Below are 20464 nucleotides of genomic sequence, written 5' to 3' on the forward strand. Positions count from 1 at the left end.
ATTTATGCCTACTTACCTCCTTGAAGTTGCTAGATCCAAACACATTCATGTTAAGTGATGGTAATTCAGTATAATATTCTTGTGAGTGAGGGGGCAGGATTAGAATTCATCCCCTAAAATATACCAATGGGAGAATTTCTAGTAATGGGAAGAAAATTTCAAAGTTATGGTAAAGACAATGATGTAGAGCAGAAAGTGACATATTTCTTTAGTGTTGTATAAAGTAATACAACATATGTAACTGCCCTAAATCATGTTTCTACAACCAATCAAACAAGCAAAAAACAACCAACTGGTCAAAAAACAAACAAAAAAACACTCCGTATCTGGAATTCAATATACAACTTACTTTAAATAATAGAAAAAATCCACAGAACTATGAGATCCTACTATCCAAACTTTTATATTCAACTGAATTAAGCTTAATTTTGATATCTTTCTTTAAGAAAAAGTAGCTGAAGTTTGAGCACATTTTCATTTTACAAAAGCTCTTTGTTAAGTTAGTTCCTTTTCCTTCGGTTCTCTATTCCCAAGACTGAGACATCCAAAGAAGGGCATAGTAAAGACAGGTGTACCACATTGTACTTGAAGGGGGAAGGAGGGAAGAGGAGGAAAGATGTGTGTGTGTGTGTGTGTGTGTGTGTGTGTGTGTGTGTGTGAGAGAGAGAGAGAGAGAGAGAGAGAGACAGACAGACAGACAGAGACAGAGACAGAGAGACAGAGACAGAGACAAAGACAGAGCCAGAGAGACAGAGAGAGAGAGAGAATACTACCAATAGCAACCAAATTTTTAACTGGTTTTTGGAGGAAATAAGCCATATCCAAACCACAGTACTATGTCATGAAGAACGCCTGCAGGCAAATTGGAATGGTTAGCCTGCAAGAAATATTTAGAAGAGAAATCATGTTGTCTGCTTATGTTGGAGAATTTGTTCTATGGAAGAAGAAAGAACTTTGCTTTGTGTTGTCTGGAGGATAGAAATTAAACCAATTGGTGAATGCCAACGGGAAATTGTAAAGAAGATTGTTCTGATAATTATAGTTATCCATCAAGTGTGTACATTGTATTCTAAGAATGGGACTGTCAATTCTCCAGGGGAAGTAGCAGTTAGACAGCCATGGAGGAAACAAAGGTGGGTGGTGGGACATTAGATACTAAGTGGATATTTGAACTAGAAGGTTTCAAAAAGTCTTGTAGCTCTGAAATTCAACATTCTAAAATAATATAGTCCTTCAGGGTTTAATATGCTTGGAAGACATTGAAAACACAGATTAATTGAGACACTAAACAGGGACAGAAATTATGCTGCCTTTGTTCAATAATTTCAGCCCATAATCAATAATTAAGTTCAATTTACTCAACTACTTCTTGAATTTACTTCTTGAATTTATTCTAAACGTGACCCATCACCCTATCATAATCCCTTGTAAGCAAGTAAGAGGAATTCTGCATCGTCATGACTGACTTAACTCCACAACATTTCAAACTTTCTTCTCATTGATCTTTAAATAAGTGCCTGGAAGAAAATTCTTCCAAAACAAGCTATACAAATGATGTTTGGGATGTGGCTCTGGGGACTAAACTAAGGATTTATGGTTACTAGGTAAGTGCTGTACATTTGAGCCACGTCAATTTGGTCTTAGTGTGATATTTTACACAAGGTCTGGGCCAGCCTTGAACTTCATTCTTCCTACCTCTCCCTTCCACTTGGATTTCAAGAATGTGCCTATATGAATAAAATTTTCTTTTCTTTCTTTTTCTTTTTCTAAGCTGTTACTAGCAGCTGTTACTAGTAGCCACTCAAGGCTGGCTTTCTACCAAATCTCTATTTATCTTTTTACTGGTTAATTAGAGATGAGAGTCTGGCAGATATAGTTGTCCACACTGGCTCTGAACCATAATTCTTAGGTCTCAGGAATAAGGATTATAGGCATGAGCCTCTAGGGGCCAGCTATCATTAACTCCTTAATGTATACAAAGAAAACTAGCTCAAAAGTTAACACAAAAATAAAGGATTTCATTTGCATATATTAGGGAGGAGGTAATTTTTCTAATGTCAGTTCATTGGGTAATTTCTTTATGCATCTAGCATTTTTCCACTAATTTTGCATAAAACAAAATATATTGAGTGAATAGACTGAATTATTTTATGAGGCAAAAGATCCAACATATTCCTTCAATACAAACAATATCGATATTTGATTATACCTTCTTAAAAATGAAGAAAAGTATGAATCAGACCTTTTTATTTTTTAATGTGCTTTTTAAAATTATTTTGCTTTGTTTTTTTTTATCAGTTTTGAAGCTTGAACTCAGGGCCTGGGTGCTGTCCCTGAGCTCTTTTGCTCATGGCTAGTGCTCTCCCACCTTGTTCCAGAGACCCACTTCTGGATTTGGGGTGCTTAATTGGAGATAAAAGTCTCAGGGGGGCTTTCTGTCTAGGTTGTTTTTGATCTGTGATCCCCAGCCTCCACAGGCTTGAGGCACCATCACCCACTTTAAAATGTTTGTCTTATTATGCAAACAAAGATAATGAGATGAACATAGTTTGTTTTATACTAGTATGTTTAATGCCTTGAAATGTACACACTAAATTTAAATATACAAACTAAATGAAGATATTTCTTTTTTCTTTCCTTTTTTCTTCTTTTTTTTAATTGTGAAAATACTGTAGAGAGGGGTTACAATTACATGAGCAAGGTAATGAGTACATTTTTTATCAAGCATTGTTGCCTCCTCCTTTGTTTCCCCTTCCCCTCTATTCCCATCTCCCACCCCCCTTCTTGACCTCCCTTCCCCCCCCAATCTGGAAAGCCCTCCTACTCAGATGTCTCAGATTTTATTGAGGGGCCATACATAGGCATATACTACTGTCCAATTCATCTATTTAAACAGCATCTCTGCAACCAATCTCCTCAGCAAAAGTGAATGTTCAGTGTATATCTCACTATGCAGATAAACTTACCAGGTGAACCTGATATACCACAGCCCAAATGTTTCAGAGCACAAAATCAGTTTTTTTACCATAAATGCAGCCTGCTTAAGACCTCAGGCATACAGACATACTCTCATCAGAGAGAATATTCTGAAAGCTCAGAGTTTATATACCAGAAGCTAGGAGCTAGCTCAGGGCCTATACTGAAAAACAGCCTTTTTGGAAAGATTCAGAATTTGAGTGACACAGGCTTTTGTTGCTGAAGTAACACTTTCTTGCTCGTCTCTTCCTTTCCATAAAAAATCCAAATTTATCACAAGTTAACAGCATCATTAATTAGTTTTACCTGATTTTGCACTTTCTATAGTAACATCTCTATAGATATAATATATAGATATATAGATATCATATATTTTATATATTTGCATACATATGATTGCATTTTGCTTAACTCCCTCTAAAAGATTCATCTATTCTTAGACACTTGTAGTTTATTTCCTTTGGTCTATATTCTATAAACATGTTATTTTTTAAATATTTCTACTTGCTGATAGATATTTGTAATAGATGCAGTTGAGATTATACAAAAATCCATAAATATCTGTTTTAATTGATATATGTAACCTTTACAATTCTAATGGTTGCATGAAATAGAGTCATGGACTCTGTATATGTACATCTTTATTTGGTACTAGAATTTTTTTTCTGTAATGCTAGATAGCAACTATTGTTTGACCAGCAATGTTGCAGATTTTCAGCTTCCTTGATTGGGACCTTGTCATATCTGAATGACATTTTAACATTCTTAGAGGGTATTTCTTTTAGTTTTGCTGATAAAGAATGAGGTTAATCAGCCTTTTATATTTGTTCATTGGCATTTGGGTAAACATTTTGTGAAGTATGAAAATTATGTTTACTTACAATTGCAATTTACTTATTTCTAGCAGAACTTTAAGCATTACTCTCTATATAGAGAAGAGATGTCAAATATCATCTCTTAACTCTATGCTTGTTATCTATTCTACCAGAAACTCCTGATGAATAGCAGTTCTTTTCAATGTTAGTTAGTTTCCCAGAATCCCTCCTGGCATAGGTAAGAAATTAGGATTTGTTTTTTCTTAGCCATAGTTACCAACATACTGTCTTGCATTATGTCTTAAAGGATTATTGTTTAGTTTTTACATTTAGGTTTGTAATTTATCTGAAATCAAATTTTATGTTTGATAGAGCATAGGGAGCAAACTTAATTCACACTGTCTTTTCATTGCCACAAAGTGATAATCCTATCTGAGTGAGCTTGCACCTATTTTCTTTTCTCTTTCATTTGTCTGCTTATCTTACCTTGAACATACATTACTGCTGGAATTTTTATTTTAGCTCAGTTGACATTTATATGGATCACATATATGTAAAATTGGATTTTGTAACAACAAGAAGAAGCAGAAAGCAAGCAATACTGGGGGATAAGGAGAACTGCAGGAATCTTCCTCTCTGCATGTGTGTGGGTGTTTGCATATATATATATATATATATATATATATATATATCATAATGAAACACATTAAACACTGTTGTTCAATAGTACATATACTGTGTTGCAGAACTGCTATCATTATATATAATTTCCAATTAGTTAGGTCCCTATTAGTACAATATATAATTAAACAAAAATCTGAATTCAAAGTGAAATACCACTAAATAATATGCATATATTAATGAATACATACAATCTATATTACAGGTTACATATATTACAGGTCACTGGCAGTGTAGTTCAATGGGAAGAGATTAACTTTTCTAGAAGACATGAAAAATCTGCTATGAGGATGAAATTAGATGTAAAACTATAAAAAGTTGTTACTATTATACATAAAAATCATAAATGGAGTGCTGGAAGTGAGGAAACTGAACTCAGAGCTGACAGTCTGGCAAGTGAGATGTGGTCCTAAGCAATGAGCATTCTTATGTGATTAACATTTTTATCTTTTGAGTAGCCAAAATGGAGGATGGAAAAATCACTCTTGGATTATTTAGAGACTTATTTAGTACTAGAGGCCTCTCCACAATTTTTTTTGACAAATATGTGTGCTTTTTTTCTGAGCTAGTTTATACCTTTTCCATTTTCTTTTTTTACCAAATAAACCGAGTAGATGAAAATATTATAGAGGACTTTCTTATCAAATTTACATCATTTTTCAAGTCCTTCCATTTCCTTACAGATGGTACAATACCATTCTTTATATCTATATATCACAAAATATGTGAGATATATGTGATAGATATATATATATATATATGTGTGTGTGTGTGTGATATATATATCCCATATATATATATCACATTTTCTTGATCCATTTGTCCAGTGAAGGGCATATGTATTGATTCCATATCTTGGCTATGGTAAACAATTCTGCAATGTACACGGTTGTGCTAGTAGCTTTACTGTGGCCTTGTTTGGATAAATTGGATGAATACCCAGGAGTGGAACTTCTGGGTCACAGGGAAGCTCCATATTTAGTCTTTTATGGAACCTCTATACTGCTTTCCAGAGTAGATGAATAAGTTAACATTCTCACCAACAGTTGTAGTAGCATTCCCTTTTGATCACATCCCCTCTAGCATCTGTTACTCTTAGTTTTCTTGATAATGGCCATTCCAACTGTGGTAAGGTCATATCTCAATATGGTTTTGATTTGCATTTTTTCATGGTCAGAGCTATTGCACAAGAATATAATTTAAAAATAAGAAAAGTTACTGGGTGTCAAGAAATCACACCTGTAATCCTAGCTTCTCAGGAAGCTGAGATCTGATCATCACAGTTCAAAACCAGCCCAGGGAGTCTGTTAAACTCTTATGTCCAATTAACCAGGTAGAAGTAGAAGTAGATGTAGAAGTAGAAGTAGAAGGTAGAAGTAGAGCTATGGCTCAAGTGGTAAAACACAATAGCCTTGAACAAAATTAGCTCAGGGACAGAACCCAAGCTCTGATTCAAGTTTGAGATCTGGCACAAAAGAAGAAAAAGGAGGAAGCAGAGGTAAAATGGAGAGAGGAGCAGGGGGAGAAGGGAGAGGAGGAGGAGGGAGAGGAGGAGGAAGAGGAGGAGGAAGAGGAGGAGGAGGAGGTCAAGGAGGAGGAGTTGTTTATTTTCATTCTTTTTGTAGGCTCAAATCCATGGTCAATATTCTGCTTGCTGTAGAGCTTGTATTGAGGCAGTATATTATGGTGTTCCCATATGTTGAACAAGGTTGCTTACTTCTTAGCAAGAAGCAGAGAGAGAGAGAGAGAGAGAGAGAGAGAGAGAGAGAGAGAGAGATGGGGGAGGGAGGGAGAGAGGGAGAGAGGGAGAGAAGGAGAGGGAGAGAAAGAGGGAGGGAGACCAACATCTCTACAACCTTTCCAAGTGCATTTCCTCAATAACTTAACATCTCACTAGGCCCTAACTATCAAACAATACCAGTCAGTCATGCAGACCAAGTGTTTAATGATTCAGCTTTCAGGGGACACTTATCTGAATCATACAAACATATAGAAAGATATATAACATTAAATTTGCAAAGATTTAAAGTGCACACTTAAGAGAACCCTAGCCAATAAAGAGTAAGATAGTACATATGTGTGTGTATGTCTATTTCCATACACTATTTTCTTAACTGCTGAATTATACTGTGCAATATTGACCCATTTGTTCAATATTGTTAAATATGTCATTGATAATTTTATATTAATTATGTTTTTAAATAATGGTACTTTGTGTTAGGTAGTGTTAAATACAGTATTAACATAGATTCCCTTAGGTTCTTTTTCATTATTTCCAATAAATTTGTGAGAAAATTTAAGGTTCATCCATGACTTATAAGGGGGCATTATATCCATTAAAATTCAAGAAAATTTCAAATGTAGGGCATCAGCAAAAGCATAGCTTGAAAAATATGTGGAAATGTTGTTCTTCTGAGATCATGTTGGAAAATCAAGGAGGCAGGGTGTGTAAAAATAAATGCTTAGGAAAATAAATTTACCTGGTTAAATATAGTAGAATTTACAAGCTCCATTATGGGACCCTATGGTCATAAATTTAAATTGGGACCTACTAGAAGGCTTGGTGTTTTTTCTGAAAACATGGGGGAAGCAGACAGGGCTATCAGTACTGAGCTCAGACTGGAAGTGTTTTATGGACGTTCTCAGAAGAAATGGAGTTTAGAGAACAAGCAGATAACTTAGCTTATTGGGAGTCTTGAATCTAAAACAGGCAAGGAATAAAATGAGAATATGAAAATGACAATTGGTAGTAGAAAAATCAATGTGTAAATTGTCAATCAAAAGTTTTAGAGGTGAGGCTTGGATTGTTAGAGCAAGTGCTCTGGACTGAAGTTTGGCACAGCCCTTAAACTACACATGTGAGAATGGGCTCCAGTTGGTAGAGTCGGAAACCAGTACCAGTGGGAGGTATAACATGTCATAGTAGAGACTTCGTGAACCTTATCAAAAAGTTCCCCATCTTCTTCTGACATTTGAGGTAAATGAGACAATCAGTTGTCTATGATTGAAAATTAAAAAGAACTGGCCTTCATCGTATATCTAGCTTGGTACATTTTGATCTTGGACTTCTTGGCCTAAAATTGTAAGAAACAAATCTGTGTTTTTCATGGAAAAGTATTCTTTAATATGTTATAATTAAATATATTGATGAATCAGTGTTACTGAACTAAGTCAGTGAAATTGAAAAGAAATAAGTTGGACAATGCTACATGTTATACGTTGGAAGGTGTAAAATCTCTGGAAATGAAAATGGTGAAGCAATGGGAGCGTTAAGTATGAGGAACATCAGATATAGGAGAAGAATACTCCAAAAACCTGAGCAGCCAGAGAACTGAAGGGAATAATTAAAATATAAATGAATGCCAAGGAATCTTCAGCAGCCAGCCTAGTAGGAGATCATGTGAAGGGAAATTTTAGGTAAAAGAGTAAAGTTGTGGTAGACAAATGCAAATAAAGACCAAGATGTCACTTTCCTTCCAGGGGATGATTGTGACATAATACTAGTACAAGATGTGCAAATTCTATATTCAAGCCAAAGTTTTAATATGGTGAAGAAGGTCAGAGGAGGTATTAAAACAGAGACAGTTTGCTGAAATCAGGCTAGGAATGCCTCACAGAAGGAATGTGTGGACTATGAGGAATTCAAATAGAAAGAGTGTTTCATAGAGATGGATTAAACATAAACAATGAGTACCAAATGCTTTGTGGCTACATGAGTTAGTATGGATATCATCATGATGAATTCACCCTGAAAGTCTATTCAAGGAGGTCAATGATCCATTCTAATCATATCCTCGTTCTTGGAATTGTTTCTCAGACAGATTGTAGTGGTCATTTGCATAGTATGGGAAAGAGAAAGGGAAGACTTGCCAAAATTTTCAGTTTTGTGCTTCCTCTTCTAAAGCCTGCCAAGTGTGGTGCCAATGCCAAGCAATTAAAGGATTTCTCAGAGACAGAAAGTTATAATGCTGTTGCTATGTATATATTTGCGCATATTTGGAAATATTTGGGCTAGAAAGCTTAACATATTCTTCTGTTAAACAGCAGATTTTCTTAAGCATAATTTTATCTAAGTATTTTAAGTATAATTACACTGAAATACAAAATGATAAGTGTTCAGGTGCTTGTCTGTCCTCTGAGATAATTTGGATCATTGTTTCTTGGTAACAGTTTCTCTCAAACTTTTAATTATCAGATTGAAATAAATATGATTATATCTCTTGCAATAGTAGAAATCTAATTACACTGAAAATTGGAGACTATAGAACATCTGGTATGTGTATATATATATATGCCATATATGTTTGTGCATATATAAATACATATGTACATATATATATATACAGTCAGCTGTTCCTAAAATATTATCAGTAAGTCATCATTACGATTACCTATGATGTTTATTTAGTATAAAAATATATGTGTCTAAAGATTCTCAATTATTTCTTGAATAAAAACATGTAAGGAATGCTAATTTTGATAAGTATTTTGCACGTTTAGCATCATTCCACTCTAGTAGAAATGGAACTAAAATATTTTTCTAATGATTTTCATTCATCATTTGCTAAGATCTAAGGGAAGAATGGTTCTTCAAATCTAACCCACCACAACTTTAGGTAAATCAGGCCTTGGTGACCAAAGTCCTCCATCCAAGAGACAGAACAGTTGGTGGCACTGACCTAAGAGGCTAAGAGAATTTGTGGGTCACCAGTATATTCTTTTCTGAAAGTCTTTTAAGAAATGGCTTTTTAAATCCTCACTTAAACTCTATAAAGTATAATCATTCTGTATTAATTGTACTTCTCTTATGAGGTAGAGCATGATGAGGGATGATGGTGTGTATCAATTGATAGAGTACTTGCCTAACAATATACAGTTCTAAGTTCAACCACAGTATGAGCAGAGAGACAGAGAGAGAAAGAAGACAGAGAGATTGATTGGTTGCAGACAAATCTCAATTCATCTTCTTCAATGCTATATAATTCTGTATGCAGCTGTGATTCTACCCAGTTGTGGAAGGAAATGGTCTTCACTTTGGAACTGATTACAGACTATTGTGGGCTGATTAGTTCCTCTGACCCTATCTGCATTATGGAGTCTCATTTTAAAATACATGGTGAACATCCTTTAAAAGCTCAGAAAGAGGTACACCTTAAAGAACAAGCACAGAACAAGGAATTGGCTTAAAGCAAATTATCCTTCCCTTTTTAAATTTATTTTTCTCTTGTTCTCACCACATATATTTCACTACATTTTTAGAACATGTAGGGAATAATGACTTTAATCAGAAGTTAGAAATAATTGTGTGACAAAGTCAGACATGTATTTCAGAACTCAGTTACATAAAGACAGTGATTCTAGGCTTATTAAAAAGAGGAATAAGCGTGATTGAACTAAAAGCTTAATAATTGAACCTAGTTCTGTTTATCAATTAAAAGAAACTACAGATATAGACAATGAATATAACTAGGTGTAGAGAATGTGTAGGAAACAGAGGTAGATGTAGTAACAAAAAGTACCTGGGCCTCTGCTCTAGGCTTTTCCTCACAATCTCTGCTCTAACTTTGTTTGGTTATTTGAAAATATCCTGGAGGACTATGCTCTTTTTCTCTGGAAGTCTGAACATGCCAATCCATTTTCCTGTGAAATATTTTCCTTTGTAACTAATAACATAGCCTACAATACAGTGTTTTATCTGTTTAATTACTTACTAGCTAAGAAAAAAAGAAAACTTTTTAAAATATGGTGGAAAGATATATATGACATATATGTCATATATATAACTATTTTAAGATGCTATGAATTTTACATAAAATGTAAGTAAATATATGACACATTATTTAGAAAGCTTTCCAAATACATAATCTATATTAAAAAATCAATTATAACATTATATTAGTAACTGACAATTATAAAATGGAACTTTACAAATTACATTCTTAAGGAAAAAAAATAGAAAATGAAGAAGAATAATTTAGCAAACAGAATATATGACCACTGCCCTGAAAAACATAGAACGTTTTTAAGAGAAAGCATTTGGTCAGGAGGCAGACATCTGAGGATCGTGGTTCAAAGCCAGCTCAGGCAGGAAAGTCCATAAGACTCTTATCTCCAATTAATCACCAGAAAACTGGAAGTGGCACTGTGGCTCAAGTAGTTAGAGCATTGGCTTTGAGCTGAAGTGCTGAGGGACGTGCCCAGGCCCAGAGTTCAAGCCCCATGACTGCAAAAAAAAAAAAAAAAAAGGAAAGAAAACATTTGGGGAAAAGGCTTAACATAATATTCAATTTGCTCTACATATTTAAGCAATCTAAGTAAAAATTACACTAGACATTTTTTTAAAAGCAACAAGCTGATGCTAAAGTTTGATTGGGATAAGATGTGTATAGTCAGTTCAAAATCAGTGACTAGAATAACACATTGTGGAATTCATATCAGATTTTTAAAACTCAGTATAAACCTATAGAAATTAAGAAAATGTAGTAATGACATGAAGATACAAGGATAGATATATGTCTGTGGTCTAGAGACTTGGAAAGAATAAAGAAATGGGGACAGAGGAAAGTTAATGTGGTAAAGAAAGATAAATTGTCGAAAGACAGAAGAGGACTTTCCATTTCTGTGTGAATGCGTACACTGCTATTTCTCTCTTTCCCAGTAGTTCAGAGTTAAGATTGAAGAAATCTTCAATCTATTGGTCACATTTGTTCCTGAGCAATATATTTATTTTTATAGCTTTTGAAAAATAGGTTTATTTCTTTTATTATTTTTATATTGTAAAGATGCTGTACAGAGAGGTTACAGTTACATGAGTAAGGTAATGAATACATTTCTTGTTGAACATTGTTACTCACTCACTGCTTTGTTTTACCTCCATTATCCCTTCCCTCCCCACGCCTCCGCACCCCCCCAACATTATAAAGTTCATTTCTTTCTTTTAATGTTTTTATGTTTTTTATTGTAAAAATAGTATAAGAGGAGGTACAGTAACATGAATAAGGAATGAGTACATTTCCTATCGACAATTGTTACCTCCTTCTTTCTTTTTTTTCTCCCTTTTGTTTCCTTTTTTTATTGTGAAAATACCTTACAGAGGGGTTACAATTACATGGGCAAGATAATGAGTACATTTCTCAAGCATTGTTGCTGCCTCCTTTGTTTCCCCTTCCCATCCCTTCCCATCTCCCCCCCCCTTTCACCCCTAACCCCACCCATCCACCCCCCCACCACCCGGCCAAAGTTGTAAGGTTCATTTTTTGACACAACGACTTGTACATCTTATTGTTGCAATGGGTCTACCTGTATCCCTATTTAAATGATTTGTTTTTGCCCTTCCTCTCCACAAATTATACCAACATCAAATACAATGAAAGCAGGGTTTATACCGTGGGGGAGGGACATAAAAAGCAACAAAGAAATCATCTTATAAATATGTTAGAAACAATTGCAAGAAAAAAAAATTTGAGTCCTTATCTTGGGGTTCATTTCACCTAACATCAACTTATCTGACCTTTTCTGCTTGTCTCAGACATATACTAGTTATTGCAAATAAGGGAAGCCATGGGACCTGTCTTTCCAAGTCTTTCCATTTCCTAAGAAATGAGGCAATGCCATTCTTTCTGATGGCAGAATATATATATGCCAGAATCGAAGACAGTGATTGTCAGGGATAAACAAATAGAAAAAGAAAAATGAAATATAATAAGAAGAGAGAACTAGGTACAGTACATTGGTGATAACAAGGTCAACAACCAAAAAGAAAAGAAAAGACATGTTGTTTCCATGTCTTAAAGTTCATTTCAATTAACATCATTTTGTATGGTCCTATGTACATACCCATTGAGCTATATTATTCTTGACTCAGTTGTTGCCTGAGCCTGGGAATGGGAAAGAAGTGAGTGCAGCATCTTTTCTGGAAGATCATTTGTTCTGCATCTTAGTTGTGGTAGTAGGGTGATAAGCATATGCACTAGTGTGATGCTGTTGACCAAAATGGATGCAATTTATTATACATAAACTATGCCAGAAAACAATAATCATACCCCAATTGACAGTATTTTTTTATTTTGAATCCATACAAGTTATTCCCTTAAAAAAAGTTTTGTGAGGTATTTTCAAATTACAAAGCAAGTCAGATAATGTCTAATTCAGCTAAAGAAGTAAGAAAGTGGGGCTGGGAAGGTGGCTCAGTGGTAAGTGCTTGCCTCGCATGCATGAGGTCCTGGTTCAATTCCTCAGCACCACATAAGCAGAAAAAGCTGAAAGTGAAGCTGTGGCTCAAGTGGTAGAGTGCTAGCTTTGAACTGAAGAGCTGAGGGACAGCACCCAGGCCCAGAGTTCAGGCCCCACAACTGACAATAAAAAAGAAAGGAAAAAGAAAAAGAAAGAGTAATACTCAATCTAATATTTTGCTGCACCATGAAGGCACCAAACAAAACTCACTCAATACCTTTCTCAATAGTAGCCTTATAGCAAAGAAAGAGTATCCGTGGAATGCACAGGATTGGACCAATATTACAGCATTAATTTTTCATGATTTTTAATTGATAACTGTGACATAATTATGTTTACTAAGGTTATCAAAGTCATTAAATAGTTGTGAATTGCCAAAGATAAAGTTTCATATTTCCTGACGGTAACCTGATGGTCTGCCAAAGCAACTTTTGCAGCACTAAAAACTCTGTTATTAAATGTGTTAGCCATAATTGATTTTCTCTTTCTTTGTAAAATACTCATGTAGAAGGTATACTGAATATCTAGGAACTATGGCTGATTTTTCCCTTATGACACTGATATCTTTCAGGCTGTATGATAACAGCTATATATATATATATATATATATATATATATATATATATATATATATATATATATATATGTCTCAGCTTCTTAAAAATCTATTTGAAAACATGTCCTTTATCCAGCTGCTAGTGCTCATGCCTGTAATCCTAGCTACGAGCATCTAAGATGTACATACGAGATCTAAGGATCATGGTTTGAAGCTAGACCAGGCTGGAAAGTCCATGAGACTCTTATTGTTAATAAACTACTCAGAAAAAGCTGGAAGTGGCACTATGGCTCAAGTGATAACCTTGAGCCAAAGAAGCTCAGGGACAGTGTCCAGGCACCCAGTTCAAGCCCCAGGACTAGCAACTACCAAAGCAAAACAAAACAAAAAACAAAAAAAAAACCCACATCCTTCAATATATGAAAAAAATGATTGACTTTCATATTCTACTTTAATATAGCAGATCACTTTTGAGAGTATTCAGCATAAATAAATGATTTCTGCCTTTTGTTCCTGATCTTATAAAAACTAAGTAAAATAAACCAACAGATAGATGGCTTCTTCTGTCATTTGTTAGTCTCATATTGTTTCAAATTCCTGGCTTTGATAATGGTTAAAATGGGAATAATTCCCAAACTGAATATTTCACAGATTTTTAAACTATATCCATGATTTTTATATGTAATTGTTAATCAGTATAACATGGCATTCACTTCAATGTAAAGACAGTGTAGAGTATATTAAGATGGATACTCTGACAAAGAGAAGCTGATTCAGAATCATATGCATAAGAAAGTAATCAAGGAACAGTGTTTTCAGTGTGAAAACAGGGGGAAAAGGATTAAAATATACAAAGAACCTTCTGACCATCGTATAGTTTTGACAATTTCAAAACAGTGAGAGAAATAAGCAAATACTGAATTAACAAATTACTGCCTATTGAGTCACTCCAAGAAAGTGTGGAGAGCACTTAAATCAATTACTTTTCAGACAAATTGCATTATATTAAATGGAGTCAGATCCACAGAACATAGGCTCCTTCATTTGTAACAACTAGAATATGCCTAGGATATTCTTAGCAGAGGATCACAATAGCTCAACAGCTATTTGTATAGGGCCATATAAAATCATGCTTATCAAAATGAACTAGAAGAAATGGAAGCAAGAGGTTTTTTTTCAATTGTACTATTTGAAGTTAGTTCTTTTTCTCTTATTTTTTTCCTTTAGTCTATTCCCTGTTTACACTGTTTTTGATTTCTGTACCCTTTGATGTACAAGTTTATCTGATTTGGAGAAGGGAGGTGGCATCACAGAAACAGTAGAACAAAGGGTGAACCAATGCAAAGGTGATTCTCACCAGCCACTATGTTGGAAATGAATTTTACAACTTGGGGTGAAGAGGAGTCAGGAAGGGTGGGAATGGGAGAAAATGAGTGAGGGGGCAACAGTCCAAAATGAAATGTACATATTATCTTTCTTATGTGACTGTTAACCCATTTCTATATCATCTTTACAATATTTTTAATAATCACATTTCCTGAAGGAATGATCCAGAGTTAATATTTCCACCATGTTCAGACCTTGAAGAACAGTCATGAACTATGCTATTTATATTAAATGTTTTTCAAGATTCACAAGGTAACACCTGGTATCAACAATGCACAGTGAAGGGTGTGTTTTTATAACCACAGTTCACCCCAGTAACTAGCTAGATCACCTTCTGGGGACAACTAGTGAGCAGCTTCTTTTTCTGATGAAGAAACTTAGAAAATAAAGAGTAGAGTGTAATTTGGCAAATAGTCTCCATCACTGTGGTGGATTTTAGGTGGTCAGTGAGACTCTTCATTTCCAGTCAATGGATTGTGTATCTGAAAATTGGCAAAAGACTGAGAACCTGAATGGGACCTGAATTGAACCTGTTAATGATTCTCCCCTCTTTTCTGGATGTTACTATTAAGTATGACCTCTACTGGCTGCTTTTACTTTACCTCTGGAGAACATGTGTTCATTTTTCATTGCCAACCCTCCCTCTAAGTCACGCTTTCTTCACTGCCTTTTAAACCTGCTGATAATGGTGGCCTCTAGGTTCCATTCTTTTTCAGTACATGTGACTTTATTACATGAAGTCCCACAGTGCCATCAAACATGAAAGAGCTCAGCCCTGTGCCACCCCTTCCCATGTCAGGAATGACCTCTATTAGATTGTAGTGAACCATTTGAATGATTCTGATTCTCGCTGTACCAATGTATCCCCAGTGATCAGTGCAAAAAGTGTATTATTTGGGGCCTTCCATGGAAGATAAAGGCTTTGGTGGGTTTTTCTGTTCTCACATGATTTACTCAAGCAGAGCCAACTCAGTTTCTTTATTGCTTGTCATAGATTCTGCCAAGACAATTTCAAATATTACTTCATGTTCTCTCCATTATGTTCATTTTTGCCAGCATGCTTAAATCCTATATCCTGGTAAATGCAAGAGTCAAAAAATTCCAGCTGCTTCTTGACTTCTTAAGAAAAAATCCAATCCTGCTGGACACTAGTGACTCATGCTTGTAATCCTAGCTACTCAGGAGGCTGAGATCCGAGGATCACGGTTCAAAGCCAGCCCAGGCAGGAAAGGCTGTGAGTCTCTTATCTCCAATAAACCACCAGAAAACCAGAAGTGTCACTGTGGTTCATGTGGTAGAGCGCTAGCCTTGAGCTGCAGAGCTGAGGGACAGTGCCCAGGCCAAGAGTTCAAGCCCCATGACCATAAGACACACACACACACACACACACATCCAATCCTGTGGATTCCTCTGGTTCTTCCCAATTTTATATTACTCTCCCTCCCTGATTACTCCCACAATGCTACTGGCCAGCCTCTGGAGGAAATGAATCAAGGCTATCAACCTTAATATGTAAAAAGAGAATTTGACATTAATTGAAGGAGAGACCTACAAATTAGTAGAAATGAATTATCAGCAACATCTTGTAGTACGTAGGCCTAAACCTTTTTAATTGGAGAAGAGAGATAAGCCTCTCTCCTGAAAATAGAGATAGATATGTTGAGATAACAATCTCACAGATTCCATTAAGTCATACTTTCAGGCCCCAGTTCTTCCCACACAGTCCTGAGCTTAAAATAAAAAAAGTTCGTGTTGGCTGGGACTTTTCATATATTTTTCAGAGTTCCGTGGTCCTAATTTATTCTCCATCTACATTTTATATTTTCCAGTTTTTCTAGTTCCACAAATTAAAGTCTCTAGACATGATCTGGTTCTCACATTTTGGCCTCAACTGCATGGAAGAGTCAGATCCCTATTACAAGGCAGTAACCAATCTACTTCTCTTGTCATCGTATCTGTTCTTGGTACATATTTGAAATGTCTCAATCACTAAACCTAAATGTCTCCTTGTGTGTGTATGTGTGTGTGTCTGTAATCACAGGCATTCACAGGAACTGGCCAGTCTCGTGGTTGTAGGGGCTATATGATTGAGGATGTCAACTTCTGTGTCTGTGAGATATGTGCCAGTCTCTGTGTTGTATCTCATGCCTTGTGTTCCTCCAGTAGCCATGCTGGCTGTACTTACACTTTTTCAGGTCCTAAGTAAACTTGGTACTAAAGAAAGGAGTATAGAAATAGACCTATCTTAACATGATGACCTACAATGGAGAGTGAAACATGAGAACTAGGACAAGACCTCATGGCAACACAATGCTTTTAGCTGAGAGAGTGAGTGTAGATATCACAGGTGAAGGATTCCTGGTTTGGATAAAGGGCTGTGTGCAGGAGGTCTTGGCTTTAATTCTCAAGTTCTATTCCTTGCCTAATGCCCATTAAGAAGGATTGGAAAGAAATACAATGCCCCAATCAACATTTTCTATGCTTCATTCTTCATTTCTAAATTAATTGACTTCATAAGTGAAGGCTTTTTTTCTTATTTGACATTGAAATGTATAGAATTAAGCCTGTTGCCTAGATTATTCATATGCTGTCTGTATAACTGTTGTGAGCTCTTGGATTCTTTGTTGCTAATACTTGAACAAGTCTGAGGACAAAGGTGAAATGTAGCTCTGAGGAAACCTTCACAGTATCTAGACATACTTATTTAATTATGCACAATATATTTTACCAAGAGATCTGTTTTCAGGGATATTTTTGAATTAGAGGTACTTGTCACAAAAATACACAGCTTTGACTTCCAAACATTTTTATTCTAAGCATCGAGTCATTTCTGCCTGCGGATGGACTTTGATTGTTCATAGAGAGCCTGAAAATCCACCATGAAAGATTATCATTTAAACTGAGGACTTCAACAGGCTCTTGACTTTTGATAACTAGTCCTTAGAGAAGGAACATAATTAAAACAACATTAGAGGACAATTTCTAAGTACTATTAAAAGAGAAAGTGGCATTTGTGGGTATGAGCTAACTTCTGGTGACATCATTCAGAAATCTCTGAGTTTGTTTTACTAGAAGTAAAGAAAGTAATATCAAAGTTTTAGATATTTCTAAAACTTAAAAATATGAGCTGTAGAGCTTATTGAATTTTAGAACATAGAATAATCATGGAAATATTTTGTTATTTGAGAGGCAATATATTATCTAAAAAAATATCTACTTTATTACTAGAGGCCACATAAATCTCTAAGTAAAAAAGAAAAACTATACCTGATATTGACTGCAATCATGCAAAAAATCTCTTATGATTGTGTAACATTCTCAACGTGGATCATATAAAATTTGTCTTGGTTCCCAAATTAGTGTTTTCTCTACTGCTCCATATTTCTCCCTGATAATGTCCCATCAAATCAGTTTGATAAACTGCCTGCTAAACTGCCTTTATGGGATACATTTTAATTACAATTTAAGTAATTATCAAAATCGCAGCCTTTCATAAAGTCATTTGAAGAACTGAATTTGGATAAATTAGTAATTAAGTTGAATTACATAGTAAAACATTACACTTGATATATCATCTACACTTAATCATTTCGAACACACTTTTAAAATGTATACTGCAAATTAATAGTTCAATTACTTAACGCACTCTGATTGAACATTACAAATTTCATTTGCTTTCTTTATCTCAGGCACTGTGTTATTTTGCAATTTCTGCTCTGTCTCTCTGTCTCTCTGTCTCTATGTCTCTCTCTGTGTCTCTTTTTCTCTCTCACATACCCTCAATATTTTTATAGACCTTGAACATAATATGGTAATGTTCTACCAAAGAACTACAGGTCCAGTAGCACTCAGAGTTTTTATTTCTTGTATGCTACTTCCTATGGCCTCTGTCCATTTTCAGTGTTCTATATGGATTGATTTTTCTAACAAAATTTTAATTTTAAACTGTATATATTTTAAAAATATTAAATTTTGCCCATTGAATGGAATGAGAATTTTAAAGATTTTTGTAACACTTGTATTAATCTTTGTTACGTAGGGACAGATCTGCTAATTTTGTCTTAATCCTAAACAGAGTCTCAATGGATACTCCCCTAATGACACCATTTTATGAGCAAATACATTCACACTATTAGTAGGCTTTTGTACTCTGGGAGGTACAAGGTTGCTTTTTGTGCAATCATCTATATTCCTCCTTGAATATAGATGCCACTGATCCAATGTTGTCTATTGTTCAATATAATTTTTTTTGCTTTTTTGGAGAAGAATGATACTTTTCCTTTAATGTTCCTGGTTTTATTTTGCCTCCTTTTTAAAAATCAAACTGCAGTCTAGGAATTTCTTCCTATGCATTTAACTCTATTCCAGCTCTTTTGAATATGAATAGTGTGTGACCAATTTCAATACAAAATGAAAAAGTTAAGAAACAGTAATAAAGAGACTTCATGAAGAGCATACACAATCAAAAAAGAACGTTTGTAAACTGTAGTTGAGAGCAAGATGAAGATAATTGTTAGTCTAGGAAACAAGAAGTCCCAGGATGGGAAATAGAGAATGGAGAGAAGCCTGGAGTTAGCTCTAAGTGTAGTGAAAAGTCACTAAGTACTGACCCACTGAATTATCAGTGCACTAGACCAGAAGAATAGGCACCAAAAATAGAACCATGTGGTTCTATTTGTGTGGTAATTTGGAAGACGTAAGAGTTCTTTGGCCTGGATTCAGTAAACAGTGTTCTACAGTTAAAGATAGCTTTTCTGGTTGACACTCTTTCATTCATTGGTGCCCTCTGAGAATGATTTTGTAAGTACTTCTGAATATATCACATTTGATTCATGTCTAGTCTTTGTTGTTCCACTATTCACGTGTATCTTATGAAAGAGGTTTGTGAATAAAGTTTTAAACTAAGATACTTGTGGCTGAAATCATTACCTTGTTCTACCACCCAGAAAAAGAGGGAATGTTCCAGATAGATTAACTGTATTGGTTCACTGATTTCTTTGTCCAGATATCTGAGAAATATCTATGTAAATCTTCACAGAATATATCAGAAATTTTGCCATTAAATTTATGAGATCATAGATTCTGACATTCACTTTAATCTGTTTTAGAAATGTAAGTAGAAGTAGGTTATTTTCAGGTTTCTGATGTGTGTCATATTCCCTATGATTTTTATAATAAATTTTACATGTCTATGACTTAACCATCTAAATTCCTTCAATAGAGGTTAGTGATCTCTGCAGTCATCTGTCTCGGGACTTATTGTCCCTTTACCATGAGTTTTCAACCTTTACAGAATGAGAATGATTTTCCTTTGCCAAAGATGACAGTGTACTTGTAGCCCAGCATGAATTTTTTTCTGATATTGTCAATCATCTGAAACAATAGTTTTTTTTCATCTTATACTATTTTATACTCCGAACGATGCTCTCACTTTAGAAATCAACTCTAAACTCATACAGTAAGTTCACAGAGACATGAAACTCTTTTATATGCCTATATACTAAGTGATTTTAGTTCATTTTAAGGATTAGATTTATATACCATTGTTTAATTTTGTATACTGTTTTTACAATATGAATTGTTACACCTTTTATGTTGATGCTTTTTATTTTATTTTTTTCTGGAGAAGTGCTGGTAACTTTTTTTGCATATTTCTTTTATTTATTTATTTATTTTTTATTTGTGAATATACAGTACAGAGGGGTTACAATTACATGGGCAGGATAATGCATACATTTCTTACCAAGCATTGCAGCCTCCTCCTTTGGTTTACCCTTCACATCCCTTCCCAGCCTCCCCCCTCCCCCCCAATCCCAAC

Source organism: Dipodomys ordii, unplaced genomic scaffold, assembly GCF_000151885.1.
Source record: "Dipodomys ordii isolate 6190 unplaced genomic scaffold, Dord_2.0 Scaffold46, whole genome shotgun sequence".
Taxonomy (NCBI): Eukaryota; Metazoa; Chordata; class Mammalia; order Rodentia; family Heteromyidae; genus Dipodomys; species Dipodomys ordii.